This window comes from Cherax quadricarinatus, chromosome 75, assembly GCF_038502225.1.
Source record: "Cherax quadricarinatus isolate ZL_2023a chromosome 75, ASM3850222v1, whole genome shotgun sequence".
Lineage (NCBI taxonomy): Eukaryota > Metazoa > Arthropoda > Malacostraca > Decapoda > Parastacidae > Cherax > Cherax quadricarinatus.
Genome location: NC_091366.1, coordinates 18,245,908 through 18,271,724, shown reverse-complemented (window position 1 = coordinate 18,271,724; position 25,817 = coordinate 18,245,908).

Genomic DNA, 25,817 nt, shown 5'->3' with positions numbered 1-25,817 from the left:
ATGCACAGATAAGAAGGGAGGCTCAGAGACAATATGAAAATGAAATAGCATCAAAAGTAAAGACTGACCCGAAGCTGTTGTACAGCCACATCAGGAGGAAAACAACAGTCAAGGACCAGGTAATCAGACTGAGGAAGGGTGATGGGGAATTCACAAGAAACGACCGAGAGGTATGTCAGGAGCTCAACACAAGATTTAAAGAGGTATTTACAGTGGAAACCAGTAGGACTCCAAGAAATCAGAACAGGGGGGCACACCAGCAAGTGCTGGATGAGGTACATATAACCAAGGAGGAGGTGAAGAAGCTGCTATGCGAACTTGACACCTCAAAGGCGGTGGGACCAGACAACATCTCTCCATGGGTCCTTAAAGAGGGAGCAGAGATATTGTGTGAGCCATTAACAAAGATCTTCAACCCATCATTTGAAACTGGGCAACTCCCTGAGGTATGGAAAATGGCAAATGTCGTCCCAATTTTTAAAAAGGGAGACAGACATGAGGCACTAAACTACAGACCTGTATCACTAACGTGTATAGTATGCAAGGTCATGGAGAAGATCATCAGGAGGAGAGTGGTGGGGCACCTGGAAAGAAACAAGTGTATAACTGACAACCAGCACGGTTTCAGGGAAGGAAAATACTGTGTCACAAACCTACTAGAGATTTATGACAATGTGACAGAAGTAAGACAAGAGAGAGAGGGGTGGATCGACTGCATATTTTTGGACTGCAAGAAGGCTTTCGACACAGTTCCTCACAAGAGGTTACTGCAAAAGCTAGAGGACCAGGCACACATAACAGGAAAGGCACTGCAATGGATCAGAGAATATCTGACAGGGAGGCAACAACGAGTCATGGAACGCGACGAGGTGTCAGAGTGGGCGCCTGTGACAAGCGGGTTTCCACAGGGGTCAGTCCTAGGACCTGTGCTGTTCTTGGTATACGTGAACGACATAACGGAAGGGATAGACTCAGAAGTGTCCTTGTTTGCAGACGATGTGAAGTTAATGAGAAGAATCGAATCGGACGAGGATCAGGCAGGACTACAAAGAGATCTGGACAGGCTACAAGCCTGGTCCAGCAACTGGCTCCTTGAATTTAACCCTGCCAAATGCAAAGTCATGAATATTGGGGAAGGGCAAAGAAGACCGCAGACACAATATAGTTTAGATGGCCAAAGACTGCAAACCTCACTCAAGGAAAAAGATCTGGGGGTGAGTATAACACCGAGCATATCTCCTGAGGCGCACATCAATCAGATAACTGCTGCAGCATATGGGCGCCTGGCAAACCTACGGATAGCGTTCCGATACCTCAGTAAGGATTCGTTTAAGACTCTGTACACCATCTACGTCAGGCCCATACTGGAGTATGCAGCACCAGTTTGGAATCCACACCTAGTCAAGCACGTCAAGAAATTAGTGAAAGTGCAAAGGTTTGCAACAAGACTAGTCCCAGAGCTACGGGGATTGTCCTATGAAGAAAGGTTGAGGGAAATCGGCCTGACGACACTGGAGGCCAGGAGGGTCAGGGGAGACATGATAACGACATATAAAATACTGCACGGAATAGACGAGGTGGACAAAGACGGGATGTTCCAGAGATGGGACACAGACACAAGAGGTCACAATTGGAAGTTGAAGACTCAGATGAATCAAAGGGATGTTAGGAAGTATTTCTTCAGTCATAGAGTAGTCAGGCCATGGAATAGCATAGAAAGTGATGTGGTGGAGGCAGGAACCATACATAGAGCTCATGGGGAAGGGAGAGAGAGGACCTAGTAGCAATCAGCGAAGAGGCGGGGCCAGGAGCTGTGACTCGACCCCTGCAACCACAAATAGGTGAGTACAAATAGGTGAGTACACACACACACACACACACACACACACACACACACACACACACACACGCACACACACCACACACACACACACACACACACACACACACACACACACACACACACACACACACACACATTTAAGAAAGGAAACAGAAATGAGGCACTAATCTACAGACCTGTGTCTCTGACATGTATTGTGTGCGAAGTCATGGAGAAGATTATCAGGAGGAGAGTGGTGGAACACCTAGAACGGAACAAGATTATAAATGAAAACCAGCATGGGTTCATGGAAGGCAAATCCTGTGTCACAAACCTTCTGGAGTTTTATGACAAGGTAACAGAAGTAAGACACGAGAGAGAGGGGTGGGTTGATTGCATTTTCCTAGACTACAGGAAGGCCTTTGACACAGTTCCCTAGAAGAGATTAGTGCAGAAGCTGGAGGATCAGGCGCATATAACAGGGAGGGCACTGCAATGGATCAGGGAATACCTGACAGGGAGGCAGCAACGAGTCATGGTACGTGAAGAGGTATCACAGTGGGCGCCTGTGACGAGCGGGGTCCCACAGGGGTCAGTTCTAGGACCAGTGCTATTTTTGATATATGCGAACGACAAAATGGAAGGAATAGACTCTGAAGTGTCCCTTTTCGTAGATGATGTGAAGTTGATGAGAAGAATTAAATCGGATGAGGATGAGGCAGGACTGCAAAGAGACCTGGACAAGCTGGACATGTGGTCCAGAAACAGGCTTCTCGAATTCATTCCTGCCAAATGCAAAGTCATGAAGATTGGGGAGGGGCAAAGAAGACCGCAGACAGAGTATAGGCTAGGTGGACAAAGACTACAGACTTCACTTAGGGAGAAAGACCTTTGAGTGACCATAACACCGAGCACGTCACCGGAGGCACACATCAACCAAATAACTGCTGCAGCATACGGGCGCCTGGCAAACCTGAGAATAGCGTTCCGATACCTTAACAAGGAATCGTTCAAGACACTGTACACTCTGTATGTTAGGCCCATACTGGAGTATGCAGCACCAGTCTGGAACCCACACCTGGTCAAGCACGTCAAGAAGTTAGAGAAAGTACAAAGGTTTGCAACATGGCTAGTCCCAGAGCTCAAGGGAATGTCATGCGAGGAGAGGTTGAAGGAAATCGGACTGACGACACTGGAGGACAGAAGGGTCAAGGGAGACATGATAACGACATACAAGATACTGCGGGGAATAGACAAGATAGACAGAGATAGGATGTTCCAGAGAGGGGACACAGAAACAAAGGGTCACAACTGGAAGCTGAAGACCCAGACGAGTCACAGGGACGTTAAGAAGTATTTCTTCAGTCATAGAGTCGTCAGGAAGTGGAGTAGCCTAGCAAGTGACGTAGTGGAGGCAGGAACCATACATAGTTTTAAGAAGAGGTATGACAAAGCTCAGGAAGCAGAGAGGGAGAGGACCTAGTAGTGATCAGTTAAGAGGCGGGGCAGGAGCTGAGACTTGACCCATGCAACCACAATTAAGTGAATACAATTAGGTGAGTATGCACACACACACACACACACACACACACACACACACACACACACACACACACACACACACACACACACACACACCCAAGTGTTCAGCAAAGGTTGCTAAGTGTGTTGGGGTAGTGAACAATTCCCTGAAGTGATTTACGATCTGCCTGAGCCACAAAAGTGTGGGGAGAGCCACAATTTTGTAATTGATCTAGAAAGTAAAACATGGTGGCGCAGTCAGAGCGGGCAGCCTAGTGTGTGTGCTCAGGCGACGTTGCCACGTGTCACCCAAGAAAGATAATAAAGTGAAACAATCGTGTGACCAGTGAAAGAAATACAGTGAATAGGGTACACTATATAACGAGAAGAAATTGAGGTGGATCTACACCAGGACGTCACATCGAGCTGGAGAATCTACAGGCTGCTACAGCTGCATTGCAAGTACTGTAATCACCTATGCATGGTTGTTTGGGCGTTGAGTTTCAGGTTCCAATTAACTGCCAAGCTGATTGCGAATGGTCCAACTCTCATAGCACGATAAAGAATAGGCACTCAAGTATTCAAAAAGCAATAGCAATTGGTAAACTATGGAACAAGGCGAGTAAATTACTATAAGCCTAGGTGGTAGGAAGAGCATGAATGGCAACATTGTAAGTAGGTGCGGGTCAAGTCACAGGAGGGTGGGGGTCAGGTCACAAGACGTTGTGGTCAGGTAAGTGACCACTGAGACTCCTGGTGACCTGGTGGTTAACGCTATCGCTTCACACGGCGAGGGCCTGGGTTCAATTCCCAGCCAGAGTAGAAACATTGGACCTGTTTCTTTCCACCTGTTGTCTATGTTCCCCATCAGTAAAATGGGTACCTGGGTGTTAGTCGACTGGTGTGGGTCGCATCCTGGGACATTGACCTAATTTGCCTGAAATGCGGAGCATAACAAGGGACTTTCTATATAGTAGTATGTCACTGTTGTCAGCTAGGACTGTATACCATGTATATGTACTTTTAGAAAATAAAGATATTATTATATTATTATAACACTCCAAGGCACAATTCCACCTACTTCATCTTGAACATCTAATTATACAGACTATGTACATTTAAACCCAACTCTGCGAGGGTAAGATTTACATATGCAGAATATTTATCGTGTTTGGGAGGATCGAATTTCTTTGCAATGGCTAGCACATGCTGAGAGAGATCTGAACAAGTATCTACAAAAGATACTTGTAGGTTTCTCATTACTTGTCGAGTACACAAAGAATAACGACATTCGGGTTGATTATCTGGCTGAGTATTAGAGGTAGAGGGTACAGAGTCAAGAGTATGGACAGCATCTGTCACATTAGTCTGGGTAGCAATATCATCAACATCACATACTAACTTCATATGATCTAAATGCGATTCTTTATACTGACCAGTACTAATTTCTCTAACCTTATACTTATTGCCATTGATATGTTCAACTACTCGATAAGGGCCAACAAACTTTTGGTCGAGCTTAGGCATTGTGGATGTTTTGTTGAAATTAGTCAGCATTACTCTCGAACCCACTTTGACTTTTGTCGGCTTAGCACGGCTATTAGTTACTCTGGTAAATTCTGCTGTTGATTTATGAAGTGTTTCACGGATTCTTCTAAAAACACTTCGAGCTATGCTGGTACGAGTTGCTATGAAATCATCAGGTTTATAATTGGGTTTTGGCGTGGAATATAACAACTCATCAGGTAAACGCTTGTCTACACCGTACAATGCATGATGTGGAATGTCACTTATGGAAGCATTGCAAGCAGAATTTATGGCACATTGAACATCCGGTATAACTTCATCTCAAGTTTCACTATTGGGGTTGACAGTGGCTCTCAAAACATCTAGTACTTTCTTATTTGTACGTTCTGCCAAACCATTACTCACAGGATGATGGGGAACAATGGTTGACTTAGAGATTTTGTACAAGGTACACAAATTTTCAAGAATCTCATTGCAGAATTCACCTCCATTATCTGTTACTAGGGACTTAGGGGTGATATGCCTACAGATAATGCATTCTTTAAACGCTTTAGCTACTGTCTCGGCAGTCTTATCTGCAATATTAACTAACTCACAATATCTGGTGAAATGGTCTACCATAACACACAGATGTTTGTTACCTTGGAGGGAACATTTAAAATTGGTTAACAAATCAAGCGCAACTCTTTCCCACGGTTCGCTAGTAGTTGGATACACCTGGATTGGATTAGGACCATTGACATTTCCTTTATGCTGCATCGTGAACTAGCTGTAGAGCTACGTTCACTATGACAGTGAAATTACTAATTGGTATATTCTTCTGCTTGGAGTATCCAACTCGGCTGTTCGATACAGTAATTCTTGACTTATGACAAAGTCACTAATGGGTGCTGGTGGCTTCACAGTCAGAATAAGGTATTCCTGGAGCAGGAATCGAATCACACCAGACCACATGGGACCTGTTCTTTAGGCATTCTTTACATCCCTGGCAATAAATGTAGGGTCTGCAGTTACTATACTAACAAGTCACGATAAAGCATCTGCAACTACATTGGACTTGCCAGGTAAATGTTCAAAAGTAGGATTGAACTCTTGGATAGTCAAGGTCCATCTGGCTAACCTTCCAGTAGGTTGTTTGTTCTGGAATAAAGGTATCAGTGGTGCATGGTCTGTCAAGACATAAACAGGGTACTAGTAAATAATGTCTCAGAAGTGCTTGCTAAAGTTTCTTGCTCCGTTACTGAATAATTTCGTTCAGCCTTCGTAAGGACTCGACTAGCAAATGCAACTGCGTTGTATTTGCTATCAGTCTTCTGAGCTAGTATGGCACCTATGCCAAGTGAACTAGCATCAATTGTCAGACAGAAGGGCTTAAAAAAAATCTGGAAATTTCAAAATTGGTGCAGACATTAGCTATTCTTTTAGTGTCTGGAATGCTCTTTCCTGATGGAAGGTCCAAACAAAAGGAGCATCTTACTTAAGCAACTCAGTTAGAGGAGCTGCTATTGAAGAAAAATTAGCTATGAAAGCTCTATAAAAACCTGTTAGACTCACAAAGGATCTTACAGCATCAGCAGTTTTGGAGGATGGAAAGTTTAGTACTGCCGTTACTTTGCTTTGATCAGTCATAATCCCTCTAGGAGTGAATACGTGACCAAGAAACTTAATTTCTGATCTGAAAAATTGACATTTGGACAGCTTGATCTTTAAATTGGCTTCTTCAAGCTTACCAAGTACTACATCAAGTCTTTCCAAATGTGTATCCACATCTTCGGACATGACGATTACGTCATCTAAGAACACCATAAGTGCTTTACCTATGAGACCTCTAAAGATATTGGTCATGAGCCTAGAGAATGTGATAGGGGAGGATCGTAATCCAAAGGCCAAATGGAGGAAGTGATAATGACCTATGGGAGTGGAGAATGCGGTTAACTCTTGGCTGTCCTCGTGAAGAGGGACTTGTCAAAACCCTTGTAACAAGTCCAGGGTCAAGAAGACTTTGTTATCTCCGATGTTACATAAAAGATCACCAAGTACAGGAAGTTTACCTGGAGTTTGGCTGAAGAGAGTTCCAGTGGTCAACGCCCCCGTGGCCCGGTCTGTGACCAGGCCTCCTGGTGGATCAGAGCCTGATCAACCAGGCTGTTACTGCTGGCTGCACATAATCCAATGTTCGAGCCACAGCCCAGCTGGTCAGGTACCGACTTTAGGTGCTTGTCCAGTGCCTGCTTGAAGACAGCCAGAGGTCTATTGCAAATATACAGGGTCTAAAGCCAGCAACAAACAACAAAATACCTTTCATCCGTGGACTGCTTGCAGAGGCAAAGGCAATGTTCGCGGCTTTCACTGAGACCCACATAAAGGATCACTTGGACAACGAAATATGGATCCCAGGTTACAACCTATACAGATGTGACAGAGTGAACAGGCAAAAGGGGGGAAGTTGGCCTGTACATTGCAGAGTCACTTGTTTGCACAGAACTGCTAAATGCCGCAAATGATGTAGTGGAAGTTTTAGCAGTAAAGGTCGAGAACCAAAACCTAGTCATTGTGGTAGTCTACAAGCCTCCGGATGCAACATCCCAGCAATTCCAGGAACAGCTGTTAAAAATTGACCACTATCTGGAAAATCTTCCAGCTCCTGCACCCAACATCTTGCTCCTGGGGGATTTCAACTTAAGGCACCTAAAATGGAGGAATATAGCAAAAAATATTGTTGCAGTAATAACACCAGGAGGCAGCTCTGATGAAAACTCACACTCACACGAGCTTTTAAATCTCTGCACAAAATTCAATTTAAACCAGCAAATAATAGAGCCTACTAGACTGGAGAATACACTAGACCTCATCTTCACTAACAATAATGATCTGATAAGAAATGTCACCATATCAAAAACAATATACTCAGATCACAAAATAATTCAGGTTCAGACATGTATGCGTGGGGCCACAGACCGACATAATGAGACTAGTCACGAGGGAGCATTCACCAAATTCAACTTCAATAACAAAAACATAAAGTGGGACCAAGTAAACCAAGTCCTAACCGATATAAGATGGGAAGATATACTAAGCAACACAGACCCCAACGTATGCCTAGAACAGATTAACTTGGTGGCGCTCGATGTATGCACAAGGCTTATTCCTCTAAGAAAAAGGAGGAGTAGATATAAAATAGAAAGAGACAGGCGCTCCCTTTACAGGCGACGGAAAAGAATAACAGAGCGGCTAAAAGAGGTCAATATATCTGAAATGCGTAGGGAGACACTGGTCAGAGAAATAGCAAGCATCGAACTCAAGCTAAAGGAATCTTATAGGAGTCAGGAATCGCGGGAAGAACTAAAAGCCATAAATGAAATCGAAAGAAACCCAAAGTATTTCTTCTCCTATGCCAAATCAAAGTCGAGAACAACATCCGGTATTGGGCCCCTACTTAAACAACATGGGTCCTACACAGATGACAGCAAGGAAATGAGTGAGCTACTCAAGTCCCAATATGACTCAGTTTTTAGCAAGCCGCTAACCAGACTGAGAGTCGAAGATCAAAATGAATTTTTTATGAAAGAGCCACAAAATTTGGTTAACACAAGCCTATCCGATGTTATCCTGACGCCAAATGACTTCGAACAAGCGATAAATGACATGCCCATGCACTCTGCCCCAGGGCCAGACTCATGGAACTCCGTGTTCATCAAGAACTGCAAGAAGCCCTTATCACGAGCCTTTTCCATCCTATGGAGAGGGAGCATGGACACGGGGGTCGTCCCACAGTTACTAAAAACAACAGACATAGCCCCACTCCACAAAGGGGGCAGTAAAGCAACAGCAAAGAACTACAGACCGATAGCACTAACATCCCATATCATAAAAATCTTTGAAAGGGTCCTCCCCTCAAGGAAGGTTCCTTGATGTTGGTGAGGGGCTCTTGATTTAGGGAATTGGATCTGTGCTCCAGTTCCCCAAATTAAGCCTGAATGCCTTCCACATCCCCCCCCAGGCGCTGTATAATCCTCCGGGTTTAGCGCTTCCCCCTTGATTGTAATAATAATAATAATAATTTGAAAGGGTCCTAAGAAGCAAGATCACCACCCATCTAGAAACCCATCAGTTACACAACCCAGGACAACATGGGTTTAGAACAGGTCGCTCCTGTCTGTCTCAACTATTGGATCACTACGACAAGGTCCTAAATGCACTAGAAGATAAAAAGAATGCAGATGTAATATATACAGACTTTGCAAAAGCCTTCGACAAGTGTGACCATGGCGTAATAGCGAACAAAATGCGTGCTAAAGGAATAACAGGAAAAGTCGGTCGATGGATCTATAATTTCCTCACTAACAGAACACAGAGAGTAGTCGTCAACAGAGTAAAGTCCGAGGCAGCTACGGTGAAAAGCTCTGTTCCACAAGGCACAGTACTCGCTCCCATCTTGTTCCTCATCCTCAATTCCGACATAGACAAGGATGTCAGCCACAGCACCGTGTCTTCTTTTGCAGATCACACCCGAATCTGCATGACAGTGTCTTCCATTGCAGACACTGCAATGCTCCAAGCGGACATCAACCGAATCTTTCAGTGGGCTGCAGAAAACAATATGAAGTTCAACGATGAGAAATATCAATTACTCAGATATGGTAAACATGAGGAAATTAAATCTTCATCAGAGTACAAAACAAATTCTGGCCACAAAATAGAGCGAATCACCAACGTCGAAGACCTGGGAGTGATCATGTCGGAGAATCTCACCTTCAAGGACCATAACATTGTATCAATCGCATCTGCTAGAAAAATGACAGGATGGATAATGAGAACCTTCAAAACTAGGGAGGCCAAGCCCATGATGACACTCTTCAGGTCACTTGTTCTATCTAGGCTGGAATATTGCTGCACACTAACAGCACCTTTCAAGGCAGGTGAAATTGCTGACCTAGAAAATGTACAGAGAACCTTCACGGCGCGCATAACGGAGATAAAACACCTCAATTACTGGGAGCTCTTGAGATTCCTGAACCTGTATTCCCTGGAACGCAGGCGGGAGAGATACATGATTATATACACCTGGAAAATCCTAGAGGGACTAGTACCGAACTTGCACACGAAAATCACTCACCACGAAAGCAAAAGACTTGGCAGACGATGCAACATGCCCCCAATGAAAAGCAGGGGTGTCACTAGCACGTTAAGAGACCATACAATGAGTGTCAGGGGCCCGAGACTGTTCAACTGCCTCCCAGCACACATAAGGGGGATTACCAACAGACCCCTGGCATTCTTCAAGCTGGCACTGGACAAGCACCTAAAGTCGGTTCCTGACCAGCCGAGCTGTGGCTCGTACGTTGGTTTGCGTGCAGCCAGCAGCAACAGCCTGGTTGATCAGGCTCTGATCCACCTGGAGGCCTGGTCACGGACCGGGCCGCGGGGGCGTTGACCCCCGGAACTCTCTCCAGGTAAACTCCAGGTAATATTTGTATTAACCCAGAAGAGACGACATATTTGTATTAACCCAGGAGAGACGACATATTGTATTAACCCAGGAGAGACGACATATTTGTATTAACCCAGGAGAGACGACATATTTGTAGTAACCCAGAAGAGACGACATATTTGTATTAACCCAGGAGAGACGACATATTGTATTAAACCAGGAGAAACGACATATTTGTATTAACCCAGGAGAGACGACATATTTGTAGTAACCCAGAAGAGACGACATATTTGTATTAACCCAGGAGAGACGACATATTGTATTAACCCAGGAGAGACGACATATTTGTATTAACCCAGGAGAGACGACATATTTGTAGTAACCCAGAAGAGACGACATATTTGTATTAACCCAGGAGAGACGACATATTTGTAGTAACCCAGAAGAGACGACATATTGTATTAAACCAGGAGAGACGACATATTTGCATTAGCCCAGGAAGGACAACATATTTGTATTAACCCAGGAGAGACGACATATTGTATTAACCCAGGAGGGTTAATAATCCTGGATAAGCCAAGCATGTGGCTTTATACTATGTTTGTGTTTAGGTTCTCTGGTCTAAGATGTCGCCTACAACAGTCTACTAACATCTAGGTAAAACATGAATGGTATAAAATATCTTTATTTGTGAAGATTGAGACATTTACGCAACATATGGGAATCTACTTCAATTTTTCGGGTTTAAACCATTTACCACTTTTTTTTTTTGTAGACGCTAACCCACTGGATGACAAAGCGTCTTCAAATAAAAATACCCAGAAGTCGCAGGTGTCTAATTCTTCAATACCTGGGCACCTATTTTCTGCCAGGTGAAACTAGGATCCAAAAATATTACTCTCCTGTTGACATTTTTGTATAAAATTTGCATCGTGTAATTAACCTGTTAATTATAATTAACAAACCTATTAAAGTGGTGTACAATTTAATTACCTTAATTCTGCAATATTATCAAAATTGGGGACCTCGCATTATACAGCTGCCCTCATCAATACCATGGTTTACAAGCCTAAAATTATAAGTATCCGTTTGCAATCCCAGACAGATGTAGACGTATTTGGACAAATGTCACACCTGCTGTCCCTGCTCATCCGAACAGTAAATAGGTACCTGGGTGTAAATACTACTGCGGGTTGTCCTGAGAAGAGACAGACGTATGAGTTACGTTACTTCTGCCTCTCCTCACCTCTGTTTACCTAGCGCTAAACAAAACTTTATTGCAGATATAGTAATGACAGAACGACCTTAAAGTTTACTTAGGCTCAGGTACACTTAAGTACAGCCATACAGTGTAATTTACCAGTTTACCTCTGTCTTCAGTTAGACACTGGACAGGTACCTAAAGTTAGTACCTGACCGGCTGGGCTGTGATTCCAAAGTCAGTTTCCGTGCTGCCAGCAGTAACAGTCGGTTGATCAGGCCCTGATCCACCCACCTAACAGTGTAAGTTACCCACCTAACCAGGTACAAGAGAGTTAATCAGGGTATGATAACTAACATCAGTGACATACTAGTACTACAAAGGTGCAACTGTAGCTACTGAATGATCACAGTGAGGTTATCAGAGTCCCTAGGCGAATGAGCTCAGTGAGGTTATCAACTGTACCTGAATGATCACAGTGAGGTTATCAGAGATGAGCTCATCAACTGTACCTGAATGATCACAGTGAGGTTATCAGAGATGAGCTGAGGTTATCAACTGTACCTGAATGATCACAGTGAGGTTATCAGAGATGAGCTCAGCAACTGTACCTGAATGATCACAGTGAGGTTATCAGAGATGAGCTCAACAACTGTACAGAGATGAAACAACTGATCACAGTGAGGTTATCAGAGATGAGCTCAGCAACTGTACCTGAATGATCACAGTGAGGTTATCAGAGATGAGCTCAGCAACTGTACCTGAATGATCACAGTGAGGTTATCAGAGATGAGCTCAACAACTGTACTTAAATGATCACAGTGAGGTTATCAGAGATGAGCTCAGCAACTGTACCTGAATGATCACAGTGAGGTTATCAGAGATGAGCTCAGCAACTGTACCTGAATGATCACAGTGAGGTTATCAGAGATGAGCTCAACAACTGTACTTAAATGATCACAGTGAGGTTATCAGAGATGAGCTTAACAACTGTACCTGAATGATCACAGTGAGGTTATCAGAGATGAGCTCAACAGCTGTACTTGAATGATCACAGTGAGGTTATCAGAGATGAGCTCAACAACTGTACCTGAATGATCACAGTGAGGTTATCAGAGACCAGGAGGCCTGGTCACAGACCGGGCCGCGGGGGCGTTGACCCCCGGAACTCTCTCCAGGTAAACTCCAGGTAACAACTGTACCTGAATGATCACAGTGAGGTTATCAGAGATGAGCCCAGCAACTGTTCCTGAATGATCACAGTGAGGTTTTCAGAGATGAGCTCAACAACTGTACCTGAATGATCACAGTGAGGTTATCAGAGATGAGCTCAGCAACTGTACCTGAATGATCACAGTGAGGTTATCAGAGATGTGCTCTGCAACTGTACCTGAATGATCACAGTGAGGTTATCAGAGATGAGCTCAACAACTGTACCTGAATGATCACAGTGAGGTTATCAGAGATGAGCTCTGCAACTGTACCTGAATGATCACAGTGAGGTTATCAGAGATGAGCTCAACAACTGTACCTGAATGATCACAGTGAGGTTATCAGAGATGAGCTCAGCAACTGTACCTGAATGATCACAGTGAGGTTATCAGAGATGAGCTCAGCAACTGTACCTGAATGATCACAGTGAGGTTATCAGAGATGAGCTCAGCAACTGTACCTGAATGATCACAGTGAGGTTATCAGAGATGAGCTCAACAACTGTACCTGAATGATCACAGTGAGGTTATCAGAGATGAGCTCAACAACTGTACCTGAATGATCACAGTGAGGTTATCAGAGATGAGCTCAGCAACTGTACCTGAATGATCACAGTGAGGTTATCAGAGATGAGCTCAGCAACTGTACCTGAATGATCACAGTGAGGTTATCAGAGATGAGCTCAACAACTGTACCTGAATGATCACAGTGAGGTTATCAGAGATGAGCTCAACAACTGTACCTGAATGATCACAGTGAGGTTATCAGAGATGAGCTCAGCAACTGTACCTGAATGATCACAGTGAGGTTATCAGAGATGAGCTCAGCAACTGTACCTGAATGATCACAGTGAGGTTATCAGAGATGAGCTCAACAACTGTACCTGAATGATCACAGTGAGGTTATCAGAGATGAGCTCAACAACTGTACCTGAATGATCACAGTGAGGTTATCAGAGATGAGCTCAACAACTGTACCTAATGATCCTGAATGATCTCAGTGAGGTTATCAGAGATGAGCTCAGCAACTGTACCTGAATGATCACAGTGAGGTTATCAGAGATGAGCTCAGTACTTATCACAGTGAGGTTATCAGAGATGAGCTCAGCAACTGTACCTGAATGATCACAGTGAGGTTATCAGAGATGAGCTCAGCAACTGTACCTGAATGATCACAGTGAGGTTATCAGAGATGAGCTCAGCAACTGTACCTGAATGATCACAGTGAGGTTATCAGAGATGAGCTCAGCAACTGTACCTGAATGATCACAGTGAGGTTATCAGAGATGAGCTCAACAACTGTACCTGAATGATCACAGTGAGGTTATCAGAGATGAGCTCAGCAACTGTACCTGAATGATCACAGTGAGGTTATCAGAGATGAGCTCAGCAACTGTACCTGAATGATCACAGTGAGGTTATCAGAGATGAGCTCAGCAACTGTACCTGAATGATCACAGTGAGGTTATCAGAGATGAGCTCAGCAACTGTACCTGAATGATCACAGTGAGGTTATCAGAGATGAGCTCAGCAACTGTACCTGAATGATCACAGTGAGGTTATCAGAGATGAGCTCAACAACTGTACCTGAATGATCACAGTGAGGTTATCAGAGATGAGCTCAACACCTGTACCTGAATGATCACAGAGAGGTTATCAGAGATGAGTTCGACAACTGTACTTAAATGCAACTGTACCTGAATGATCACAGTGAGGTTATCAGAGATGAGCTCAGCAACTGTACCTGAATGATCACAGTGAGGTTATCAGAGATGAGCTCAGCAACTGTACCTGAATGATCACAGTGAGGTTATCAGAGATGAGCTCAGCAACTGTACCTGAATGATCACAGTGAGGTTATCAGAGATGAGCTCAACAACTGTAACTGAATGATCACAGTGAGGTTATCAGTGATGAGCTCACAGTGAGGTTATCAACTGTACCTGAATGATCACAGTGAGGTTATCAGAGATGAGCTCAGCAACTGTACCTGAATGATCACAGTGAGGTTATCAGAGATGAGCTCAGCAACTGTACCTGAATGATCACAGTGAGGTTATCAGAGATGAGCTCAGCAACTGTACCTGAATGATCACAGTGAGGTTATCAGAGATGAGCTCAGCAACTGTACCTGAATGATCACAGTGAGGTTATCAGAGATGAGCTCAGCAACTGTACCTGAATGATCACAGTGAGGTTATCAGAGATGAGCTCAGCAACTGTACCTGAATGATCACAGTGAGGTTATCAGAGATGAGCTCAGCAACTGTACCTGAATGATCACAGTGAGGTTATCAGAGATGAGCTCAACAACTGTACCTGAATGATCACAGTGAGGTTATCAGAGATGAGCTCAGCAACTGTACCTGAATGATCACAGTGAGGTTATCAGAGATGAGCTCAGCAACTGTACCTGAATGATCACAGTGAGGTTATCAGAGATGAGCTCAGCAACTGTACCTGAATGATCACAGTGAGGTTATCAGAGATGAGCTCAACAACTGTACCTGAATGATCACAGTGAGGTTATCAGAGATGAGCTCAACAACTGTACCTGAATGATCACAGTGAGGTTATCAGAGATGAGCTCAGCAACTGTACCTGAATGATCACAGTGAGGTTATCAGAGATGAGCTCAACAACTGTACCTGAATGATCACAGTGAGGTTATCAGAGATGAGCTCAGCAACTGTACCTGAATGATCACAGTGAGGTTATCAGAGATGAGCTCAGCAACTGTACCTGAATGATCACAGTGAGGTTATCAGAGATGAGCTCAACAACTGTACCTGAATGATCACAGTGAGGTTATCAGAGATGAGCTCAGCAACTGTACCTGAATGATCACAGTGAGGTTATCAGAGATGAGCTCAACAACTGTACCTGAATGATCACAGTGAGGTTATCAGAGATGAGCTCAACAACTGTACCTGAATGATCACAGTGAGGTTATCAGAGATGAGCTCAACAACTGTACCTGAATGATCACAGTGAGGTTATCAGAGATGAGCTCAGCAACTGTACCTGAATGATCACAGTGAGGTTATCAGAGATGAGCTCAGCAACTGTACCTGAATGATCACAGTGAGGTTATCAGAGATGAGCTCAGCAACTGTACCTGAATGATCACAGTGAGGTTATCAGAGATGAGCTCAACAACTGTACCTGAATGATCACAGTGAGGTTATCAGAGATGAGCTCAGCAACTGTACCTGAATGATCACAGTGAGGTTATCAGAGATGTGCTCTGCAACTGTACCTGAATGATCACAGTGAGGTTATCAGAGATGAGCTCAACAACTGTACCTGAATGATCACAGTGAGGTTATCAGAGATGTGCTCTGCAACTGTACCTGAATGATCACAGTGAGGTTATCAGAGATGAGCTCAACAACTGTACTTAAATGGTCACAGTGAGGTTATCAGAGATGAGCTCAGCAACTGTACCTGAATGATAACAGTGAGGTTATCAGAGATGAGCTCAGCAACTGTACCTGAATGATCACAGTGAGGTTATCAGAGATGAGCTCAGCAACTGTACCTGAATGATCACAGTGAGGTTATCAGAGATGAGCTTAACAACTGTACCTGAATGATCACAGTGAGGTTATCAGAGATGAGCTCAACAACTGTACCTGAATGATCACAGTGAGGTTATCAGAGATGAGCTCAGCAACTGTACCTGAATGATCACAGTGAGGTTATCAGAGATGAGCTCAGCAACTGTACCTGAATGATCACAGTGAGGTTATCAGAGATGAGCTCAACAACTGTACCTGAATGATCACAGTGAGGTTATCAGAGATGAGCTCAGCAACTGTACCTGAATGATCACAGTGAGGTTATCAGAGATGAGCTCGACAACTGTACTTAAATGATCACAGTGAGGTTATCAGAGATGAGCTCAGCAACTGTACCTGAATGATCACAGTGAGGTTATCAGAGATGAGCTCAGCAACTGTACCTGAATGATCACAGTGAGGTTATCAGAGATGAGCTCAGCAACTGTACCTGAATGATCACAGTGAGGTTATCAGAGATGAGCTCAGCAACTGTACCTGAATGATCACAGTGAGGTTATCAGAGATGAGCTCAACAACTGTACCTGAATGATCACAGTGAGGTTATCAGAGATGAGCTTAACAACTGTACCTGAATGATCACAGTGAGGTTATCAGAGATGAGCTCAACAACTGTACCTGAATGATCACAGTGAGGTTATCAGAGATGAGCTCAGCAACTGTACCTGAATGATCACAGTGAGGTTATCAGAGATGAGCTCAGCAACTGTACCTGAATGATCACAGTGAGGTTATCAGAGATGAGCTCAGCAACTGTACCTGAATGATCACAGTGAGGTTATCAGAGATGAGCTCAACAACTGTACCTGAATGATCACAGTGAGGTTATCAGAGATGAGCTCAACAACTGTACCTGAATGATCACAGTGAGATTATCAGAGATGAGCTCAGCAACTGTACCTGAATGATCACAGTGAGGTTATCAGAGATGAGCTCAACAGCTGTACTTGAATGATCACAGTGAGGTTATCAGAGATGAGCTCAACAACTGTACCTGAATGATCACAGTGAGGTTATCAGAGACCAGGAGGCCTGGTTACAGACCGAGCCGCGGGGGCGTTGACCCCCGGAACTCTCTCCAGGTAAACTCCAGGTAACAACTGTACCTGAATGATCACAGTGAGGTTATCAGAGATGAGCTCAGCAACTGTACCTGAATGATCACAGTGAGGTTATCAGAGATGAGCTCAGCAACTGTACCTGAATGATCACAGTGAGGTTATCAGAGATGAGCTCAGCAACTGTACCTGAATGATCACAGTGAGGTTATCAGAGATGAGCTCAGCAACTGTACCTGAATGATCACAGTGAGGTTATCAGAGATGAGCTCAGCAACTGTACCTGAATGATCACAGTGAGGTTATCAGAGATGAGCTCAGCAACTGTACCTGAATGATCACAGTGAGGTTATCAGAGATGAGCTCAGCAACTGTACCTGAATGATCACAGTGAGGTTATCAGAGATGAGCTCAGCAACTGTACCTGAATGATCACAGTGAGGTTATCAGAGATGAGCTCAGCAACTGTACCTGAATGATCACAGTGAGGTTATCAGAGATGAGCTCAGCAACTGTACCTGAATGATCACAGTGAGGTTATCAGAGATGAGCTCAACAACTGTACCTGAATGATCACAGTGAGGTTATCAGAGATGAGCTCAGCAACTGTACCTGAATGATCACAGTGAGGTTATCAGAGATGAGCTCTGCAACTGTACCTGAATGATCACAGTGAGGTTATCAGAGATGAGCTCAACAACTGTACCTGAATGATCACAGTGAGGTTATCAGAGATGTGCTCTGCAACTGTACCTGAATGATCACAGTGAGGTTATCAGAGATGAGCTCAGCAACTGTACTTAAATGATCACAGTGAGGTTATCAGAGATGAGCTCAGCAACTGTACCTGAATGATCACAGTGAGGTTATCAGAGATGAGCTCAGCAACTGTACCTGAATGATCACAGTGAGGTTATCAGAGATGAGCTCAGCAACTGTACCTGAATGATCACAGTGAGGTTATCAGAGATGAGCTCAACAACTGTACCTGAATGATCACAGTGAGGTTATCAGAGATGAGCTCAGCAACTGTACCTGAATGATCACAGTGAGGTTATCAGAGATGAGCTCAGCAACTGTACCTGAATGATCACAGTGAGGTTATCAGAGATGAGCTCAGCAACTGTACCTGAATGATCACAGTGAGGTTATCAGAGATGAGCTCAGCAACTGTACCTGAATGATCACAGTGAGGTTATCAGAGATGAGCTCAGCAACTGTACCTGAATGATCACAGTGAGGTTATCAGAGATGAGCTCAGCAACTGTACCTGAATGATCACAGTGAGGTTATCAGAGATGAGCTCAGCAACTGTACCTGAATGATCACAGTGAGGTTATCAGAGATGAGCTCAGCAACTGTACCTGAATGATCACAGTGAGGTTATCAGAGATGAGCTCAACAACTGTACCTGAATGATCACAGTGAGGTTATCAGAGATGAGCTCAGCAACTGTACCTGAATGATCACAGTGAGGTTATCAGAGATGAGCTCAACAACTGTACCTGAATGATCACAGTGAGGTTATCAGAGATGAGCTCAACAACTGTACCTGAATGATCACAGTGAGGTTATCAGAGATGAGCTCAGCAACTGTACCTGAATGATCACAGTGAGGTTATCAGAGATGAGCTCAACAACTGTACTTAAATGATCACAGTGAGGTTATCAGAGATGAGCTCAGCAACTGTACCTGAATGATCACAGTGAGGTTATCAGAGATGAGCTTAACAACTGTACCTGAATGATCACAGTGAGGTTATCAGAGATGAGCTCAACAGCTGTACTTGAATGATCACAGTGAGGTTATCAGAGATGAGCTCAACAACTGTACCTGAATGATCACAGTGAGGTTATCAGAGACCAGGAGGCCTGGTCACAGACCGAGCCGCGGGGGCGTTGACCCCCGGAACTCTCTCCAGGTAAACTCCAGGTAACAACTGTACCTGAATGATCACAGTGAGGTTATCAGAGATGAGCTCAGCAACTGTACCTGAATGATCACAGTGAGGTTATCAGAGATGAGCTCAGCAACTGTACCTGAATGATCACAGTGAGGTTATCAGAGATGAGCTCAGCAACTGTACCTGAATGATCACAGTGAGGTTATCAGAGATGAGCTCAGCAACTGTACCTGAATGATCACAGTGAGGTTATCAGAGATGAGCTCAGCAACTGTACCTGAATGATCACAGTGAGGTTATCAGAGATGAGCTCAGCAACTGTACCTGAATGATCACAGTGAGGTTATCAGAGATGAGCTCAGCAACTGTACCTGAATGATCACAGTGAGGTTATCAGAGATGAGCTCAGCAACTGTACCTGAATGATCACAGTGAGGTTATCAGAGATGAGCTCAGCAACTGTACCTGAATGATCACAGTGAGGTTATCAGAGATGAGCTCAGCAACTGTACCTGAATGATCACAGTGAGGTTATCAGAGATGAGCTCAGCAACTGTACCTGAATGATCACAGTGAGGTTATCAGATCACAGTGAATGATCACAGTGAGGTTATCAGAGATGAGCTCAGCAACTGTACCTGAATGATCACAGTGAGGTTATCAGAGATGAGCTCAACAACTGTACCTGAATGATCACAGTGAGGTTATCAGAGATGAGCTCAACAACTGTACCTGAATGATCACAGTGAGGTTATCAGAGATGAGCTCAGCAACTGTACCTGAATGATCACAGTGAGGTTATCAGAGATGAGCTCAACAACTGTACCTGAATGATCACAGTGAGGTTATCAGAGATGAGCTCAGCAACTGTACCTGAATGATCACAGTGAGGTTATCAGAGATGAGCTCTGCAACTGTACCTGAATGATCACAGTGAGGTTATCAGAGATGAGCTCAACAACTGTACCTGAATGATCACAGTGAGGTTATCAGAGATGAGCTCAGCAACTGTACCTGAATGATCACAGTGAGGTTATCAGAGATGAGCTCAGCAACTGTACCTGAATGATCACAGTGAGGTTATCAGAGATGAGCTCAGCAACTGTACCTGAATGATCACAGTGAGGTTATCAGAGATGAGCTCAACAACTGTACCTGAATGATCACAGTGAGGTTATCAGAGATGAGCTCAGCAACTGTACCTGAATGATCACAGTGAGGTTATCAGAGATGAGCTCAGCAACTGTACCTGAATGATCACAGTGAGGTTATCAGAGATGAGCTCAGCAACTGTACCTGAATGATCACAGTGAGGTTATCAGAGATGAGCTCAACAACTGTACCTGAATGATCACAGTGAGGTTATCAGAGATGAGCTCAACAACTGTACCTGAATGATCACAGTGAGGTTATCAGAGATGAGCTCAGCAACTGTACCTGAATGATCACAGTGAGGTTATCAGAGATGAGCTCAACAACTGTACCTGAATGATCACAGTGAGGTTATCAGAGATGAGCTCAGCAACTGTACCTGAATGATCACAGTGAGGTTATCAGAGATGAGCTCAGCAACTGTACCTGAATGATCACAGTGAGGTTATCAGAGATGAGCTCAGCAACTGTACCTGAATGATAACAGTGAGGTTATCAGAGATGAGCTCAGCAACTGTACCTGAATGATCACAGTGAGGTTATCAGAGATGAGCTCAACAACTGTACCTGAATGATCACAGAGAGGTTATCAGAGATGAGCTACCTGAATGATCACAGTGAGGCTATCAGAGATGAGCTCAACAACTGTACCTGAATGATCACAGTGAGGTTATCAGAGATGAGCTCAACAACTGTACCTGAATGATCACAGTGAGGTTATCAGAGATGAGCTGCACAGTGAGGTTATCAGAGATGACCTCAACAACTGTACTTAAATGATCACAGTGAGGTTATCAGAGATGAGCTCAGCAACTGTACATGAATGATCACAGTGAGGTTATCAGAGATGAGCTCAGCAACAACTGTACAGAGATGAGCTGAAAATGATCACAGTGAGGTTATCAGAGATGAGCTCAGCAACTGTACCTGAATGATCACAGTGAGGTTATCAGAGATGAGCTCAGCAACTGTACCTGAATGATCACAGTGAGGTTATCAGAGATGAGCTCAACAACTGTACTTAAATGATCACAGTGAGGTTATCAGAGATGAGCTCAGCAACTGTACCTGAATGATCACAGTGAGGTTATCAGAGATGAGCTTAACAACTGTACCTGAATGATCACAGTGAGGTTATCAGAGATGAGCTCAACAGCTGTACTTGAATGATCACAGTGAGGTTATCAGAGATGAGCTCAACAACTGTACCTGAATGATCACAGTGAGGTTATCAGAGACCAGGAGGCCTGGTCACAGACCGAGCCGCGGGGGCGTTGACCCCCGGAACTCTCTCCAGGTAAACTCCAGGTAACAACTGTACCTGAATGATCACAGTGAGGTTATCAGAGATGAGCTCAGCAACTGTACCTGAATGATCACAGTGAGGTTATCAGAGATGAACTGAGCAACTGTACCTGAATGATCACAGTGAGGTTATCAGAGATGAGCTGACCTGAATGATCACAGTGAGGTTATCAGAGATGAGCTCTGCAACTGTACAGAGATGAGCTCAGCAACTGTACTGACAGTGAGGTTATCAGAGATGAGCTCAGCAACTGTACCTGAATGATCACAGTGAGGTTATCAGAGATGAGCTCAGCAACTGTACCTGAATGATCACAGTGAGGTTATCAGAGATGAGCTCAGCAACTGTACCTGAATGATCACAGTGAGGTTATCAGAGATGAGCTCAACAACTGTACCTGAATGATCACAGTGAGGTTATCAGAGATGAGCTCAGCAACTGTACCTGAATGATCACAGTGAGGTTATCAGAGATGAGCTCAGCAACTGTACCTGAATGATCACAGTGAGGTTATCAGAGATGAGCTCAACAACTGTACCTGAATGATCACAGTGAGGTTATCAGAGATGAGCTCAGCAACTGTACCTGAATGATCACAGTGAGGTTATCAGAGATGAGCTCAGCAACTGTACCTGAATGATCACAGTGAGGTTATCAGAGATGAGCTCAGCAACTGTACCTGAATGATCACAGTGAGGTTATCAGAGATGAGCTCAGCAACTGTACCTGAATGATCACAGTGAGGTTATCAGAGATGAGCTCAGCAACTGTACCTGAATGATCACAGTGAGGTTATCAGAGATGAGCTCAGCAACTGTACCTGAATGATCACAGTGAGGTTATCAGAGATGAGCTCAGCAACTGTACCTGAATGATCACAGTGAGGTTATCAGAGATGAGCTCAACAACTGTACCTGAATGATCACAGTGAGGTTATCAGAGATGAGCTCAACAACTATACCTGAATGATCACAGTGAGGTTATCAGAGATGAGCTCAACAACTGTACCTGAATGATCACAGTGAGGTTATCAGAGATGAGCTCAACAACTGTACCTGAATGATCACAGTGAGGTTATCAGAGATGAGCTCAGCAACTGTACCTGAATGATCACAGTGAGGTTATCAGAGATGAGCTCAGCAACTGTACCTGAATGATCACAGTGAGGTTATCAGAGATGAGCTCAGCAACTGTACCTGAATGATCACAGTGAGGTTATCAGAGATGAGCTCAACAACTGTACCTGAATGATCACAGTGAGGTTATCAGAGATGAGCTCAACAACTGTACCTGAATGATCACAGTGAGGTTATCAGAGATGAGCTCAGCAACTGTACCTGAATGATCACAGTGAGGTTATCAGAGATGAGCTCAGCAACTGTACCTGAATGATCACAGTGAGGTTATCAGAGATGAGCTCAGCAACTGTACCTGAATGATCACAGTGAGGTTATCAGAGATGAGCTCAGCAACTGTACCTGAATGATCACAGTGAGGTTATCAGAGATGAGCTCAGCAACTGTACCTGAATGATCACAGTGAGGTTATCAGAGATGAGCTCAACAACTGTACTTTAATGATCACAGTGAGGTTATCAGAGATGAGCTCAGCAACTGTACCTGAATGATCACAGTGAGGTTATCAGAGATGAGCTCAGCAACTGTACCTGAATGATCACAGTGAGGTTATCAGAGATGAGCTCAGCAACTGTACCTGAATGATCACAGTGAGGTTATCAGAGATGAGCTCAGCAACTGTACCTGAATGATCACAGTGAGGTTATCAGAGATGAGCTCAACAACTGTACCTGAATGATCACAGTGAGGTTATCAGAGATGAGCTCAGCAACTGTACCTGAATGATCACAGTGAGGTTATCAGAGATGAGCTCAGCAACTGTACCTGAATGATCACAGTGAGGTTATCAGAGATGAGCTCAGCAACTGTACCTGAATGATCACAGTGAGGTTATCAGAGATGAGCATAACAACTGTACCTGAATGATCACAGTGAGGTTATCAGAGATGAGCTCAACAACTGTACTTAAATGATCACAGTGAGGTTATCAGAGATGAGCTCAGCAACTGTACCTGAATGATCACAGTGAGGTTATCAGAGATGAGCTTAACAACTGTACTTGAATGATCACAGTGAGGTTATCAGAGATGAGCTCAACAGCTGTACTTGAATGATCACAGTGAGGTTATCAGAGATGAGCTCAACAACTGTACCTGAATGATCACAGTGAGGTTATCAGAGACCAGGAGGCCTGGTCACAGACCGAGCCGCGGGGGCGTTGACCCCCGGAACTCTCTCCAGGTAAACTCCAGGTAACAACTGTACCTGAATGATCACAGTGAGGTTATCAGAGATGAGCTCAGCAACTGTACCTGAATGATCACAGTGAGGTTATCAGAGATGAACTGAGCAACTGTACCTGAATGATCACAGTGAGGTTATCAGAGATGAGCTGAGCAACTGTACCTGAATGATCACAGTGAGGTTATCAGAGTTGAGCTCAGCAACTGTACCTGAATGATCACAGTGAGGTTATCAGAGATGAGCTCAGCAACTGTACCTGAATGATCACAGTGAGGTTATCAGAGATGAGCTCAGCAACTGTACCTGAATGATCACAGTGAGGTTATCAGAGATGAGCTCAACAACTGTACCTGAATGATCACAGTGAGGTTATCAGAGATGAGCTCAGCAACTGTACCTGAATGATCACAGTGAGGTTATCAGAGATGAGCTCAGCAACTGTACCTGAATGATCACAGTGAGGTTATCAGAGATGAGCTCAGCAACTGTACCTGAATGATCACAGTGAGGTTATCAGAGATGAGCTCAGCAACTGTACCTGAATGATCACAGTGAGGTTATCAGAGATGAGCTCAACAACTGTACCTGAATGATCACAGTGAGGTTATCAGAGATGAGCTCAACAACTGTACCTGAATGATCACAGTGAGGTTATCAGAGATGAGCTCAGCAACTGTACCTGAATGATCACAGTGAGGTTATCAGAGATGAGCTCTGCAACTGTACCTGAATGATCACAGTGAGGTTATCAGAGATGAGCTCAACAACTGTACCTGAATGATCACAGTGAGGTTATCAGAGATGAGCTCAGCAACTGTACCTGAATGATCACAGTGAGGTTATCAGAGATGAGCTCAACAACTGTACCTGAATGATCACAGTGAGGTTATCAGAGATGAGCTCAGCAACTGTACCTGAATGATCACAGTGAGGTTATCAGAGATGAGCTCAGCAACTGTACCTGAATGATCACAGTGAGGTTATCAGAGATGAGCTCAGCAACTGTACCTGAATGATCACAGTGAGGTTATCAGAGATGAGCTCAACAACTGTACCTGAATGATCACAGTGAGGTTATCAGAGATGAGCTCAACAACTGTACCTGAATGATCACAGTGAGGTTATCAGAGATGAGCTCAGCAACTGTACCTGAATGATCACAGTGAGGTTATCAGAGATGAGCTCAACAACTGTACCTGAATGATCACAGTGAGGTTATCAGAGATGAGCTCAGCAACTGTACCTGAATGATCACAGTGAGGTTATCAGAGATGAGCTCAACAACTGTACCTGAATGATCACAGTGAGGTTATCAGAGATGAGCTCAGCAACTGTACCTGAATGATCACAGTGAGGTTATCAGAGATGAGCTCAGCAACTGTACCTGAATGATCACAGTGAGGTTATCAGAGATGAGCTCAGCAACTGTACCTGAATGATCACAGTGAGGTTATCAGAGATGAGCTCAGCAACTGTACCTGAATGATCACAGTGAGGTTATCAGAGATGAGCTCAGCAACTGTACCTGAATGATCACAGTGAGGTTATCAGAGATGAGCTCAGCAACTGTACCTGAATGATCACAGTGAGGTTATCAGAGATGAGCTCACCTGAATGATCAACTGAGCTAACTGTAAATGATCACAGTGAGGTTTTCAGAGATGAGCTCAACAACTGTACCTGAATGATCACAGTGAGGTTATCAGAGATGAGCTCAACAACTGTACCTGAATGATCACAGTGAGGTTATCAGAGATGAGCTCAGCAACTGAACCTGAATGA